Below are 15,602 nucleotides of genomic sequence, written 5' to 3' on the forward strand. Positions count from 1 at the left end.
AGAAAAAACCACAGCGCCTGGCAAACTCCAAGTCCATCAAATTCAGGGCAGCGCCTGAGTCCACAAATGCCATAACAGAGTAGGATGACAAAGAGCAAATCAGAGTAACAGACAAAAGAAATTTAGGCTGTACAGTACCAATGGTGACAGACCTAGCGAACCGCTTAGGACAATCAGAGATAGCATGAGTGGAATCACCACAGTAAAAACACAGCCCATTCTGACGTCTGCGTTCTTGTCGTTCAGTTCTGGTTAAATTCCTATCACATTGCATAAGCTCAGGCCTCTGATCAGAGGATACCGCCAAATGGTGCACAACTTTGCGCTCGCGCAAACGCCGATCAATTTGAATGGCCAAGGACATTGATTCATTCAGACCAGCAGGCGTAGGAAACCCCACCATGACATCCTTAAGGGCTTCAGAAAGACCTTTTCTAAAAATAGCTGCCAGGGCACACTCATTCCATTGAGTAAGCACAGACCATTTTCTGAACTTTTGGCAATATACCTCCGCTTCATCCTGACCCTGACACAAAGCCAGCAAGATTTTCTCTGCCTGGTCCACTGAATTCAGTTCGTCATAAAGCAATCCCAGCGCCAGAAAAAACGCATCTACATTAAGCAATGCAGGATATCCTGGCGCAAGGGAGAATGCCCAGTCTTGAGGGTCGCCACGTAACAAAGAAATAATAATTTTTACTTGCTGAATGGGGTCACCAGAGGAGCGGGGTTTCAAAGCAAGAAACAGTTTACAATTATTTTTGAAATTCAGAAACTTAGATCTATCTCCAGAAAACAAATCAGGAAGTGGGATTCTAGGTTCTAACATAGGATTCTGAACCACATAATCCTGAATGCTTTGCACCCTTGAATGTCCATATCTACACCTGAGTCCTGAACCACCCAGAGGTTAAGGGGAAAAGAGAAACAAAACACACTGCAAAGAAAAAAAAAATGGGTTCAGAACTTCTCTTATCCCTCTTTTGAGATGCATTAACACTTTGTTGGCCAGCTGTACTGTTATGGACCTGGTGGTTAGGAGCACCCGGAATGACCTGATGGTTAAACTAGAAACAGAGACAAGCTCTGGGGACGTGGGAACTCTGCTGACTGCAAACCCTACTCCTCTCACAAACACTAGAGATAGCCGTGGAGCGTACCTAACTCTCCCTAGACGCCTCTGCACAGCCTAAGAGCTAACTACCCCTTAAAGAGAGAAATAGAAGCCTTACCTTGCCTCAGAGAAATTCCCCAAAGGAAAAGGCAGCCCCCACATATATTGACTGTGAGTTAAGAGGAAAGTCACAAACACAGGAATGAAACAGGTTTTAGCAAAGGAGGCCAGTCTTCACTAAATAGTCAGAGGATAGAAAACTACAAAAGCCACGCAGAATATGCAAAAAGACCCCACACCGACTCACGGTGTGGAGGTGCAACTCTGCACCCCCAGAGCTTCCAGCTAGCAAGGAAATATCATGATAGCAAGCTGGACTAGAATGTAGCAGTACTAAGAAATATATTCAGAAAGCAGTAACAACAAATGAACTATCAGGAACTTAGCTTCTGCTGGAGTAGACAGGTCATCAGAGAAGTCCAAGAGAGATCTGAACCAATACTGAGACATTGACAGCTGGCAAGAAGTAACGATCTGAGTGGAGTTAAATAGGGAAGCCAGCATGACAATAAACGAGGGCAGCTGAGCCAGCCAACCTCAGTGACCAGCAGTTCCGCTCAAAGCCACCAGAGGGAGTCCAAGAGCCGAATTAACCAAAGTACCATTCATGACCACAGGAGGGAGTCCGAGAACGGAATTCACAACAGGAGACTGCAAAACCACACTACGGCCTACAAGAGAAAAGACATCTAAAGGCAAAAACCTTAATAACTAGCCCTTTAGTAAAGACTCTTTACACAAATGAACTAGAGGATATTTGGAGGTTACAAAACACGTCCACAAAAGACAATACTTTCTTTTCACATCCCCATAAAATATATACATTAATAGATTATTTTTTAAGTACCGTATATACTCGAATATAAGCCGACCCGAGTATAAGCCGACCCCCCTAATTTTGCCACAAAAAACTGGGAAAACTTATTGACTCGAGTATAAGCCTAGGGTGGGAAATGCAGCAGCTACCGGTGAATTTCAAAATTAAAAATTGATGCTCCATACCGTTCATTATGGCCCCATAGATGCTCCACATAAAGCTGTGCCACATATAATGCTCTGCACCGTTCATTATGGCCCCATAGATGCTCCACATAAAGCTGTGCCATATATAATGCTCTGCACCATTCAGTATAGCCCCATAGACGCTCCACATAAAGCTGCCCCATATATAATGCTCTGCACAGTTCATTATGGCCCCATATATGCTCCATAGAAAGCTGTGCCATATACAATGCTCTGCACCGTTCAGTATAGCCCCATAGACGCTCCACATAAAGCTGTGCCACATATAATGCTCTGCACAGTTCATTATGGCCCCATAGATGCTCCATAGAAAGCTGTGCCATATACAATGCTCTGCACCTTTGATTATGGCCCCATAGATGCTCCATAGAAAGCTGTGCCATATACAATGCTCTGCACCTTTGATTATGGCCCCATACATAGCTGTGCCATATAAAATGCTCTGCGCCTTTGATTATGGCCCCATAGAAAGCTGCCCCATATATAATGCTCTGCACCGTTCATTATGGCCCCATAGATGCTCCACATAAAGCTGTGCCACATATAATGCTCTGCACCGTTCATTATGGCCCCATAGATGCTCCACATAAAGCTGTGCCATATATAATGCTCTGCACCGTTCAGTATAGCCCCATAGACGCTCCACATAAAGCTGCCCCATATATAATGCTCTGCACAGTTCATTATGGCCCCATAGATGCTCCATAGAAAGCTGTGCCATATACAATGCTCTGCACCTTTGATTATGGCCCCATAGATGCTCCATAGAAAGCTGTGCCATATACAATGCTCTGCACCTTTGATTATGGCCCCATAGATAGCTGTGCCATATAAAATGCTCTGCGCCTTTGATTATGGCCCCATAGAAAGCTGCCCCATATATAATGCTCTGCACCGTTCATTATGGCCCCATAGATGCTCCACATAAAGCTGTGCCACATATAATGCTCTGCACCGTTCATTATGGCCCCATAGATGCTCCACATAAAGCTGTGCCATATATAATGCTCTGCACCGTTCAGTATAGCCCCATAGACGCTCCACATAAAGCTGCCCCATATATAATGCTCTGCACAGTTCATTATGGCCCCATAGATGCTCCATAGAAAGCTGTGCCATATACAATGCTCTGCACCTTTGATTATGGCCCCATAGATGCTCCATAGAAAGCTGTGCCATATACAATGCTCTGCACCTTTGATTATGGCCCCATAGATGCTCCATAGAAAGCTGTGCCATATAAAATGCTCTGCACCTTTGATTATGGCCCCATAGAAAGCTGTGCCATATACAATGCTCTGCACCTTTGATTATGGCCCCATAGAAAGCTGTGCCATATACAATGCTCTGCACCTTTGATTATGGCCCCATAGATAGCTGTGCCATATACAATGCTCTGCACCTTTGATTATGGCCCCATAGATGCTCCATAGAAAGCTGTGCCATATACAATGCTCTGCACCTTTGATTATGGCCCCATAGATAGCTGTGCCATATATAATGCCCTGCACCTTTGATTATGGCCCCATAGATGCTCCACATAAAGCTGTGCCATATATATAATGCTCTGCACCGCTGCCCCATAGATACTCCACAGAAATCTGTGCAATATACAATGCTGCTGCTGCTGCAATAAAAAAAAAACACATACTCACCTCTCTTGCTTGCAGCTCCTCAGCGTCCCGTCTCGGCGTCTCTCCACACTGACTGTTCAGGCAGAGGGCGGCGCGCACACTAGTACTTCATCGTGCCCTCTGACCTGCACAGTCAGAACAAGAGGACGCGAAGACGGAGCGGCGCCCGGTGTGTGGAACGTGGACAGGTGACTATGAGATACTTACCTGCTCCCGGCGTCCCTGGCTCCTTCTCCTGGACAGCTGGTCTCCGGGTGCCGCAGCCTCTTCCTCTGTCAGTGGTCACCGTTACCGCTGATTAGATGAATGAATATGCGGCTCCACCCCTATGGGAGTGGAGTCCATATTCATTTCTCTAATGAGCGGTACCATGTGACTGCTGAACAGGGGACGAGCTGCGGCACCGAAGACCGTGGGACGGGCAGGGGGAGCGCCAGGAGCGCCGGGACTAGGTGAGTATGCGACACGCTCTCTCCCCCTCACCCGCCGACCATGACTCGAGTATAAGCCGAGAGGGGCACTTTCAGCCCAAAAATTTGGGCTGAAAATCTCGGCTTATACTCGAGTATATACGGTAGTTAAAAGCCTCCTTACGCAGATAGATAAAGTCCAGATCGACAGTATAACTTGGTCAGACCATGCACCCATCACTATCAGTTCATGAAAATTATAACATTTTTCCCAGCCCAATTTGGCACCTTAACCACTATATTTTAAACCATCTCACTTATAGTCCTCATATCAAGCAGTCTATTCAGGTATATTTTGAAGTAAACGATAAGTCCAAGGTCCTATATACAAGTCTTTGGTGTGTTCATAAAGCCACTCTAAGGGATCAATTTATTAAACAATTTGCTCACAATAAAAAAATCTTGTAATCTACTTTCCACAGATATACAGAACAAACTAAGCTCTTTACAAAGACTTAATAAACAATCTTTCTCTAGCTGGAGAGAATTAGACATTTTCCAGCTTCGCCAAAAATTGCACAAACTAAACTTACACAAACATGAACAAGCATTGAAAAAACAAAAGATGTCCTTTTGTTGGCATTGGAACAAACCAAGTGTCCTGGTATCCAGGCAAAAAAAACCCTCAAAATAACAAAGCATGTATCCCTTAGATACTGACCTCAGACAACATTAAAATAATGGACCTGCAAAATATTGCCAACTACTGTACTACCATAAACTTTTACAATTTAGAAGCGGACACGTTAACCCCTCATCCAAACTATGCATAAGTGAACTCTTTTCTAGACAATGTACAACTACCCCAACTCAGTTCGGAGCAGATATTATTTCTCAACCATATGCAGTATAGTAGTTCACTCACGTGATGACACAGAAAGGTAGGAAAATTGGGAACACCGTCTCTTCAAATCCTTAAAAACGCATAAAAAATGCATACATATGCATCCTATCATTTAGAATGCATTCCACAAAAAAAACACATCGCGGTAAAAAAAGCAGCATGTTCATTAATTATGCGGATTTTTCGTGTTTTTCCCGCTATTTAATGCATTGGGAAAGCTCCGGAAAAAAACTTGCAAAAAACACGAAAAAAACGTTAAAAAAAACGCAGGCAGATTTCTGGCAGAAATGTCCGGTTTTTGCCAGGAAATATCTGCAAGAAATGCTGAACGTGTGCATATACCCTTATTGTCAGGCAGCATAAACCAACTAATGGGGAAACAAAACTCAGTTTTTCTGGCTAAAACAGAAACAAAACAACAAAAGGAAAACAACATGCTGCAACACAGTCCGCATGTTGCGGGCGGCACTCCGCTCTGGAGCAGCCCAGGTTCAGTCTGTGCTCGACGAGCCACAGAGCCTCTGGAGACTCCTCTCTCCAGGCTAGCTGAACCCCAGACAGCTGGACCCAAGCCTGTGACTTTCCCATTGTGTGATTGATCACATGATCACGACCTCACACAGGTCCTGGCAGGTCTGCCAGCAGAGATAAAGTGGACCTTCTCCCACTCACTTTATGAAGGTCCACAAAAAAACAGCCCTTTCTACACAACTTAACCCTCATCAACACGTAGTGTGCTGGAGAAAAATGCTCTGGTTTCATATCACTGACGCCATTAAACGCAGTGACACATATCTCCCCTCTATCACCTTGCCAGTGATTCTGTCACAACAGTATACAAACAATTGAAAGCTATTGACTTATTAAAGCTGAATAAGGCCCTGGCACAGATGGTCTTACAAATGAGTACTATAAAAAAATACAAATTACTATTAACTCCCATAAAAGCCTTTTTAATGAGAAAACTAAGTTAGTTTTGTGAGGACACAAAGTTGGTTATTTTTTATGTGTACTCTTGATTTATGAAATAACATTTAAAACTATGGTTACTCTTTAAAGATTTTGGTGCTTATAGCTATTATAAGGTTAATGTGTCCTAATCGATGGTTCTCAATATTTGCATTCCCTTCAACCTCCAGCTTTCCCTGCAACAAGCATTTCCCTAACCTTCACCTTTAAAAACTTGGAAATAATAAACTTCTGTAACCTAACAAGAACTATGTCTAAAGATATGCCAAAATATAATAGATTTCCAATATCATAGATCACACGGATCTCAGTAGTCAGAATGACGCTCCTTCCTTTCCATAAAAACGTTAAAAAAATCAATCACTACTAGCGAGCTTCATTTGGATCCATCAAAACGCAGGAGTAATTATATTTCTATAAAGCAAGATTAAACAGCAACCACAAGAGAGATCTCATCAACCAAGGTATCATTTTAATCAGGATAACGGCACCAACCTGACAGTGTGTGTAGTTTATTGAGCACAATCCTGCTGACAAGTTCCCATTAAACCTGCTCAGAACTTCCTTGCCTCCTGTTCATTTGTGATGATGTATTTGTGTTTTGCAACACAAATGACGACTATTGGAATTGGATGCCAGCTGTATATCTCAGCTGTCACAAGCTATGGCTGGCATAGGCACAGCTCTTATGCCCTTTGCATCTCACTGATGAAATAAATAAGACACTAGGAGGTAAGGCACTCTGGATGTACATTTACAACTAGGGTTGAGTAGGGTTGAGCGACTTTCATTTTTTTAAGATCGAGTCGGGTTTTGCGAAACCCGACTTTGTCCAAAGTCGAGTCGAGTGAAGTCGGCCGATTATCGCGAAAAGTCGGGGATCGACCGAAACATGAAACCCAATGCAAGTCAATGGGGAAGCATAGTCGGCAGTGAGTGGAGGCCAGGAAAACACCTACAGTGCCCATTTTAATGCCAAAAACATCCATTCTTGTTTCTGAAGCTTGTCAATCTTAATTAACTTTATGATAGTTGGGCATTGGAAATTGGGGGTCATTTGGCAAAAGTTGTGGGGGGTAGGGCTGGTTCAAGGTTTTAGTGGGCCCAGGAAACGTGGACTACGTCACGGCGGTGGAGCAGTGAGAGGTATTTCAACTTTTCAAGTGCTGTGATCCTGAGCAAGCAGGGAGGCCCACTCGTTCGCATTGGCACTGGCACAGGGCCCCTCAAAGTACGGCGGTGTGTTTGCACGGCAGGGGCGCCTCCCACCGGCAGCGACACTTTTGCGTACTCTGAGGGGCCCTGTGCCTGTGACGTCGCCAACGAGTATGCCCCCTACCTGTTAAAGAAACCTGCACTTTCATCTGCACCTTCCTCTTTGTCCCTGTGTAAGGTGGTATAGTATGCAGGAAGGGGAACCTGACTTTCAGCAGGGTCAGATTGTGGCTGTGTAGCGTGCAAGGGGAATGTAGTGGTCTGGGTCAAAGTACCACAAGACTCATGTAGCACCGGGTGGGCAATGGGCAGGATGAGGAGGAAACACTGATATAGGCCAAAATAATAAAGTGGGCTAAATGCAATTCAAAATTGGTAACAGGACTAACCAGGCAGCATTGCTTAGTTCAGTGGAGGACAACTGTAATGAGAGGCAGACACAGTTAGTAGGCCCAAATAATATAATAATAATAAGTGGGCAAAATAAAGTTCAAAATTGGTAACAGGAGTAAACAGGTGGCACTGTTTTGTTCAGTGGAGGAGAACACCTTTGAGCGGCAGACACCGTTAGTAGGGCCAACCCAACTAGTAGGCCCAATGCAGTTTAATATTACAAATGAAGGCCGAAAGCCTGAAGATTAAAGGTCAGCAAAATAACACAGGACAACACCAAGGTGTGGCACACACCGTTAGTAGGCCCCAACCACCAATTTTTAAAAACAACTACTTAATGAGAGCCAGAAGGTTGAAGCTCAGACAAGGAAACCTGGAGGAGAACACCCAGGAGGAGGAGAACACCCGGGAGCGGCAGACACCGTTAGTAGGCCCTAACCACCATTTTTTTAAAAAAAGCACTTAATGAGAGCCAGAAGGTTGAAGCTCAGATTTATACAGTGGAGGACAACACCAGGGAGAGGCAGACACCGTTAGTAGGCCGTAACCACCAATTTTTTTAAAAAAAGCACTTAATGAGAGCCAGAAGGTTGAAGCTCAGATTTATACAGTGGAGGACAACACCAGGGAGCGGCAGACACCGTTAGTAGGCTGTAACCAACAATTTATTTAAAAAAAACACTTAATGAGAGCCAGAAGGTTGAAGCTCAGATTTATAGAGTGGAGGACAACACCAGGGAGCAGCAGACACCGTTAGTAGGCCCCATCCACCAATTTTTACCAACAAATACTTAATGAGAGCCAGAAGGTTGAAGCTCAGATTTATACAGTGTAGGACAACACCAGGGAGCAGCAAACACCGTTACTAGGCCCCAACCCAAGTAGTATGGCAACTGTAGTGTTACATTTAAAAATACTTAATGAGAGCCAGAAGGTTGAAGCTCAGACAAGGAAACCTGGAGGAGAACACCAAGGAGGAGGAGAACACTCAGGAGGAGGAGAACACCCAGGAGCGGCAGACACCGTTAGTAGGCCCCAACCACCAATTTTTAGCAACAAATACTTAATGAGAGCCAGAAGGTTGAAGCTCAGACAAGGAAACCTGGAGGAGAACACCAAGGAGGAGGAGAACACTCAGGAGGAGGAGAACACCCAGGAGCGGCAGACACCGTTAGTAGGCCCCAACCACCAATTTTTACCAACAAATACTTAATGAGAGCCAGAAGGTTGAAGCTCAGACAAGGAAACCTGGAGGAGAACACCAAGGAGGAGGAGAACACCCAGGAGCGTCAGACATCAACAGTAGGCCCCAACCAAACTAGTAGCCCAAATGCAGTTTCCTATTTTTTAAAAAAGCCCGAAAACCTGAATTGAGGACAATTTGAATTAGGGACTGCAGACAGACTTAGCAGGCTGTCCCCTGTGGACCATGCATCCACCACATTAACCCATTGCGCCGTAATGGACACGTAACCTTCCGTGGCCATGCCTACAGGTCCATGCGTCTGTTGTCAGGTGTACCTTTGTACTCACAGATTGACAGAGTGCATGGACAATGCGGTCTTTTACATGCTGGTGGAGGGTTGGGATGGCTTTTCTCGCAAAAGAAGTGTCAACTTGGTAGCTCGTAGCGTGGTACAGCGTAGTCCATCATGGCTTTTTAATATTAAATAAACTAAAAAAATAGGCTCTATGCACTTTAAAATAGGTTCCAGGGGTACACGGGCAGCATTGGTGTGGTCAGCGGAGGAGGATTGCAAGGAGGGACCGCAGACAGGCTTACTAGGCCTAAAATAAATAAAAATAGGCTCAAGGCAGTTAGAGTTATCTCGCAGGGGTACACAGGCAGCATTGGTGTGGTCAGCGGAGGAGGATTGCAAGGAGGGACCGCAGACAGGCTTACTAGGCCTCAAATAAATAAAAATAGGCTCAAGGCAGTTAGAGTTATCTCGCAGGGGTACACAGGCAGCATTGTTGTGGTCAGCGGAGGACGATTGCAAGGAGGGACCACAGACAGGCTTACTAGGCCTCAAATAAAATAAAAATAGGCTCTATGCAGTTTTAAATAGGTTACATGGGTACTCAGGCAGCATTGGTGTGGTCAGCGGAGGACGATTGCAAGGAGGGACCGCAGACAGGCTTACTAGGCCTCAAATAAATAAAAATAGTCTCAAAGCAGTTAGAGTTATCTCGCAGGGGTACACAGGCAGCATTGTTGTGGTCAGCGGAGGACGATTGCAAGGAGGGACCGCAGACAGGCTTACTAGGCCTAAAATAAATAAAAATAGGCTCTATGCAGTTTTAAATAGGTTACATGGGTACACAGGCAGCATTGTTGTGGTCAGCGGAGGACGATTGCAAGGAGTGTCTGACACAGTTAGTACTCCCAAAAAATAAATAGATGTTAATGTCTCGCAAAACAACAAAACAAAAAAAAAAAGGGTGGCGTACTTAGGTACAGGGGTGGGCGCCTCTACTGAGTTTCAGACATAGTAATTTGGCACTACGTATTTACTGGTGTCAATATAGGACACTGACCCTGACTATTTTAACTAGCATCATACATGTCAACAAATTGGTATTGTCAGTGCCAGGCATTGAAGGATGTCAGCGCATAGACTAAACATTGTTGGAGCTGTGAGAGATAATTTTGCACGTGGTAGAGCACAGTTTGAGCTGGGGGGGGGAACTCTCTTGTTGCCGGCGGTACAGGCCCAGGGCCCCTCATGTTACAACGGTGTGTCTGACGTTGGTTGCACGCCACCACCGCCAGAGACACTTTATTGTACTATGAGGGACCCAGTGGCAGTGCCGTCGACCAAAAGCGGGCACACCCACCTCTTCAGACAAACGGCACTATAACGGGTGCTTGCGCCAAGTGGCGAGACCACGGCCCCGTGGGGGGAGTTTTCCCATTTAGGGAGGTGTAAACATGTCGTATGCTGGACAAACAGCTGCTGCAAAGTAGGAGATTGGAACTCTCAGTAAGACCAGTCCACAAGCAAGACCTTTTTATAGGAAAGCTAGGTGTCAGCCGGGAAAGGTGGGGCAAAATAATTTGAAATCCAGGAGTGGTTCATTTTAATGAAGGTTAGATCATCAACATTTTGGGTAGCCAGACGAGTCCTTTTTTCGGTTAATATTGAACCAGCAGCACTGAATACTCTTTCTGATAGCACACTAGCTGCTGGGCAAGCAAGCTCCTGCAATGCATATTCTGCCAATTCAGGCCAGATGTCTAATTTGGATGCCCAGTAATCAAATGGGAATGACGGTTGAGGGAGAACATCGATAAGGGATGAAAAATAGTTAGTAACCATACTGGACAAATGTTGTCTCCTGTCACTTTGAATAGATGCTGCAGTACCTGTCCTGTCTGCGGTCATTGCGAAATCACTCCACAACCTGGTCAGAAAACCCCTCTGTCCAACGCCACTTCTGATTTGTGCACCTCTAACACCTCTGCCCTGTAGCCCCCTGCAGCTCCTTGTGAGAACCATCACCGGCGCTGTGTGCTGAGAATGCCTGAATCAAACGGTCTGCAAGAGTTGCTTGTTTGGTTGCTAATATTTGATCGAGGTTCTCATGTGTCATAATATTTTGCAATTTGCCTTTATAGCGAGGGTCAAGGATGCAGGCCAACCAGTAATCGTCATCAGTCATTATTTTAATAATGCGTGGGTCCCTTTTGAGGATACGTAAGGCATAATCCGCCATGTGGGCCAAAGTTCCAGTTGTCAAATCTGCAGTTGTGCTGGGTTGAGGGGCAGCTACAGGCAAATCTACGTCACTTGTCTCCCTCAAAAATACAGAACCCGGCCTTGCAAGGCCACTAATTTCTATTGGGCCAGGAGAAGCTTCCTCATTAAAAAAATACTCATCCCCATCATCCTCCTCGTCCTCCTCCTCCTCTTCGCCCGCTACCGCGTCCTCTACACGGCCCTGACCAGACAATGGCTGACTGTCATCAAGGCTTTCCTCTTCCTCGGCTGCAGACGCCAGCTCCTTTATGTGCATCAAACTTTGCATCAGCAGACACATTAGGGGGATGCTCATGCTTATTATGGCGTTGTCTGCACTAACCAGCCATGTGCATTCCTCAAAACACTGAAGGACTTGACACAGGTCTTGTAGCTTCGACCACTGCACACCTGACAACTCCATGTCTGCCATCCAACTGCCTGCCCGTGTATGTGTATCCTCCCACAAAAACATAACAGCACGCCTCTGTTCGCACAGTCTCTGAAGCATGTGCAGTGTGGAGTTCCACCTTGTTGCAACGTCGATGATTAGGTGATTCTTGGGAAGGTTCAAAGACCGCTGATAGTTCTGCATACGGCTGGAGTGTACGGGCGAACGGCGGCTATGCGAGCAAAGTCTGCGCACTTTGAGGAGCAGGTCGGGTAACCCCGGATAACTTTTAAGGAAGCACTGCACCACCAGGTTTAAGGTGTGAGCCAGGCAAGGAATGTGTTTCAGTTGGGAAAGGGCTATGGCAGCCATGAAATTCCTTCCGTTATCACTCACTACCTTGCCTGCCTCAAGATGTACAGTGCCCAGCCATGACTGAGTTTCTTTCTGCAAGAACTCGGACTGAACTTCCGCGGTGTGTCTGTTGTCGCCCAAACACTTCATTGCCAATACAGCCTGCTGACGCTTGCCACTAGCTGTCCCATAATGGGAAACCAGGTGTGCAACAGTGGCAGCTGCGGATGGAGTGGTTGTGCGACTGTGGTCTGTGGACGAGCTCTTGCTTCTGCAGGAGGACGAGGAGGAGGAGGAGGGGGGGGCGAATGCCTACAGCCAACTGTTTCCTAGACCGTGGGCTAGGCAGAACTGTCCCAATATTGCTGGCCCCTGTGGACCCTGCATCCACCACATTCACCCAGTGTGCCGTGATGGACACGTAACGTCCCTGGCCATGCCTACTGGTCCATGCATCTGTTGTCAGGTGCACCTTTTTAGTCACAGATTGCCTGAGTGCATGGACGATGCGCTCTTTAACATGGTGGTGGAGGGCTGGGATGGCTTTTCTCGAAAAGAAGTGTCGACTGGGTAGCTCGTAGCGTGGTACAGCGTAGTCCATCAGCGCTTTGAAAGCTTCGCTTTCAACTAACCGGTAGGGCATCATCTCTAAAGAGATTAGTCTAGCAATGTGGGCGTTCAAACCCTGTGTACGCGGATGCGAGGATGAGTACTTCCTTTTCCTAACAAGAGTCTCATGTAGGGTGAGCTGTACTGGAGAACTGGAGATCGTGGAACTAGCGGTGGTGCCGGTGGACATGGCAGACTGAGAGATGGTTGGAGATGGTATTCTTGCCGGTGCCCTACATGCAGTGTTTCCTACTACGAACCTGGTGATTCCCTGACTGCTTTGTCCTGGCGACGAAAGCTGCACAGATACTGCAGGTGGTGCGGGAAATGGTGGGCTTACAGTGAGGGAAGGGATGTAGCGTTGCTGACTAGCTTCATTGGCCGAGGGTGCTGCAACCTTTAGGGATGTTTGGTAGTTAGTCCAGGCTTGCAAATGCATGGTGGTTAAATGTCTATGCATGCAACTTGTATTTAGACTTTTAAGATTCTGACCTCTGCTTAAGGTAGTTGAACATTTTTGACAGATGACTTTGCGCTGATCATTTGGATGTTGTTTAAAAAAATGCCAGACTGCACTCTTTCTACTATCCGATACCTTTTCAGGCATTGCAGACTGAGCTGCTTTAACCGGATGGCCACACTGTCCTCCAACTGGTTTTGGTTTTGCCACGCATTTTTGGCCAGATACGGGCCCGGCAGATGGAACCTGTTGTGATGTTGATGCCTGCTGCGGCTCCTCCTCCGCTTCAGAACTACTGCCACCTGCACCCTGTTCCCCTAATGGCTGCCAATCGGGGTCAACAACTGGGTCATCTATGACCTCCTCTTTTATCTCGTGAGCAACTTCGTCTGTGTCACCGTATAAGCCGGTGGTATAGCGTTCGTGACGGGGCACCATAGTCTCAGCTGGGTTTGATTCTGGCTCAGTACACTGCGAGGGCAATGTTCTGGTCTGAGTCAAAGGAACAGCATAGTAATCTGGCTCTGCCTGTGCATCAGTGCACTCCATGTCCGATTCAACTTCTAATGGGCATGGCCTGTTAACTGTTTCACTGTCTAACCCAGGAACGGTATGTGTAAAGAGCTCCATGGAGTAACCCGTTGTGTCGCCTGACGTATCCTTCTCTCTAGTTCTGGGTGAAGAAGACAAGGAAGCGACTTGTCCCTGACCGTGAACATCCACTAACGAAGCGCTGCTTTTACATTTAGCACTTTCAGAAGAGGCAAAAGAGCTAGAGGCTGAGTCAGCAAGGAAAGCCAAAACTTGTTCTTGCTGCTCCGGCTTTAAAAGCGGTTTTCCTACTCCCAGAAAAGAGAGCGTTCGAGGCCCTGTGTAGCCAGACGACGAACCTGGCTCAACAACTCAAGACTTAGGTGCTGTATTGCTTTTACCACGACCACCTGATGCTCCACCACCACTACCATCATTACCAGCTGACAATGACCGCCCACGGCCACGACCTCTTCCACCATACTTCCTCATTGTTTGCAAAACGTAACCAAATTAATGGTATCTGTTACTGTAAAACAACTTATAAGGTGAACTCAAACTTCTGTAGGATTTATACACTTCACCGGCCACTTTATTAGGTACACCATGCTAGTAACGGGTTGGACCCCCTTTTGCCTTCAGAACTGCCTCAATTCTTCATGGCATAGATTCAACAAGGTGCTGGAAGCATTCCTCAGAGATTTTGGTCCATATTGACATGATGGCATCACACAGTTGCCGCAGATTTGTCGGCTGCACATCCCAAAGATGCTCCATACAAGGCAGGATGGATCCATGCTTTCATGTTGTTTACGCCAAATTCTGACCCTACCATCCGAATGTTGCAGCAGAAATCGAGACTCATCAGACCAAGCAACGTTTTTCCAATCTTCTACTGTCCAATTTCGATGAGCTTGTACAAATTGTAGCCTCAGTTTCCTGTTCTTAGCTGAAAGGAGTGGTACCCGGTGTGGTCTTCTGCTGCTGTAGCCCATCTGCCTCAAAGTTCGACGCACTGTGCGTTCAGAGATGCTCTTAGGCCTACCTTGGTTGTAACGGGTGGCGATTTGAGTCACTGTTGCCTTTCTATCAGCTCGAACCAGTCTGCCCATTCTCCTCTGACCTCTGGCATCAACAAGGCATTTCCGCCCACAGAACTGCCGCTCACTGGATTTTTTTTCTTTTTCGGACCATTCTCTGTAAACCCTAGAGATGGTTGTGCGTGAAAATCCCAGTAGATCAGCAGTTTCTGAAATACTCAGACCAGCCCTTCTGGCACCAACAACCATGCCACGTTCAAAGGCACTCAAATCACCTTTCTTCCCCATACTGATGCTCGGTTTAAACTGCAGGAGATTGTCTTGACCATGTCTACATGCCTAAATGCACTGAGTTGCCGCCATGTGATTGGCTGATTAGAAATTAAGTGTTAACAAGAAGTTGGACAGGTGTACCTAATAAAGTGGCCGGTGAGTGTATATATCTTTATAGGTGGCTGACAATGAAAGGAAAATCAGGCCCAATGTTACACACTAGGTTTTCTGTGCCCCAATAATTTGAGACAGATGGCACACACAGGACCGACACTCAAGCAGAAATGCCAATCTTAATCTCCCACTATGTTTTTTTTTTCAGGGAGAATGTAAAAAAAAATAAAAAATTTCCCAGTATGACACACTAGGTTTTATGTGACCCAATAATTTGAGACAGATGGCACACACAGGACCGGCACTCAAGCAGAAATGGCAATCTTAATCTCCCACTATGTTTTTTTTTTTCAGGGAGAATTTAAAAA

The sequence above is a fragment of the Ranitomeya variabilis genome, chromosome 2 (assembly GCF_051348905.1).
Source record: "Ranitomeya variabilis isolate aRanVar5 chromosome 2, aRanVar5.hap1, whole genome shotgun sequence".
NCBI classification, from domain to species: domain Eukaryota; kingdom Metazoa; phylum Chordata; class Amphibia; order Anura; family Dendrobatidae; genus Ranitomeya; species Ranitomeya variabilis.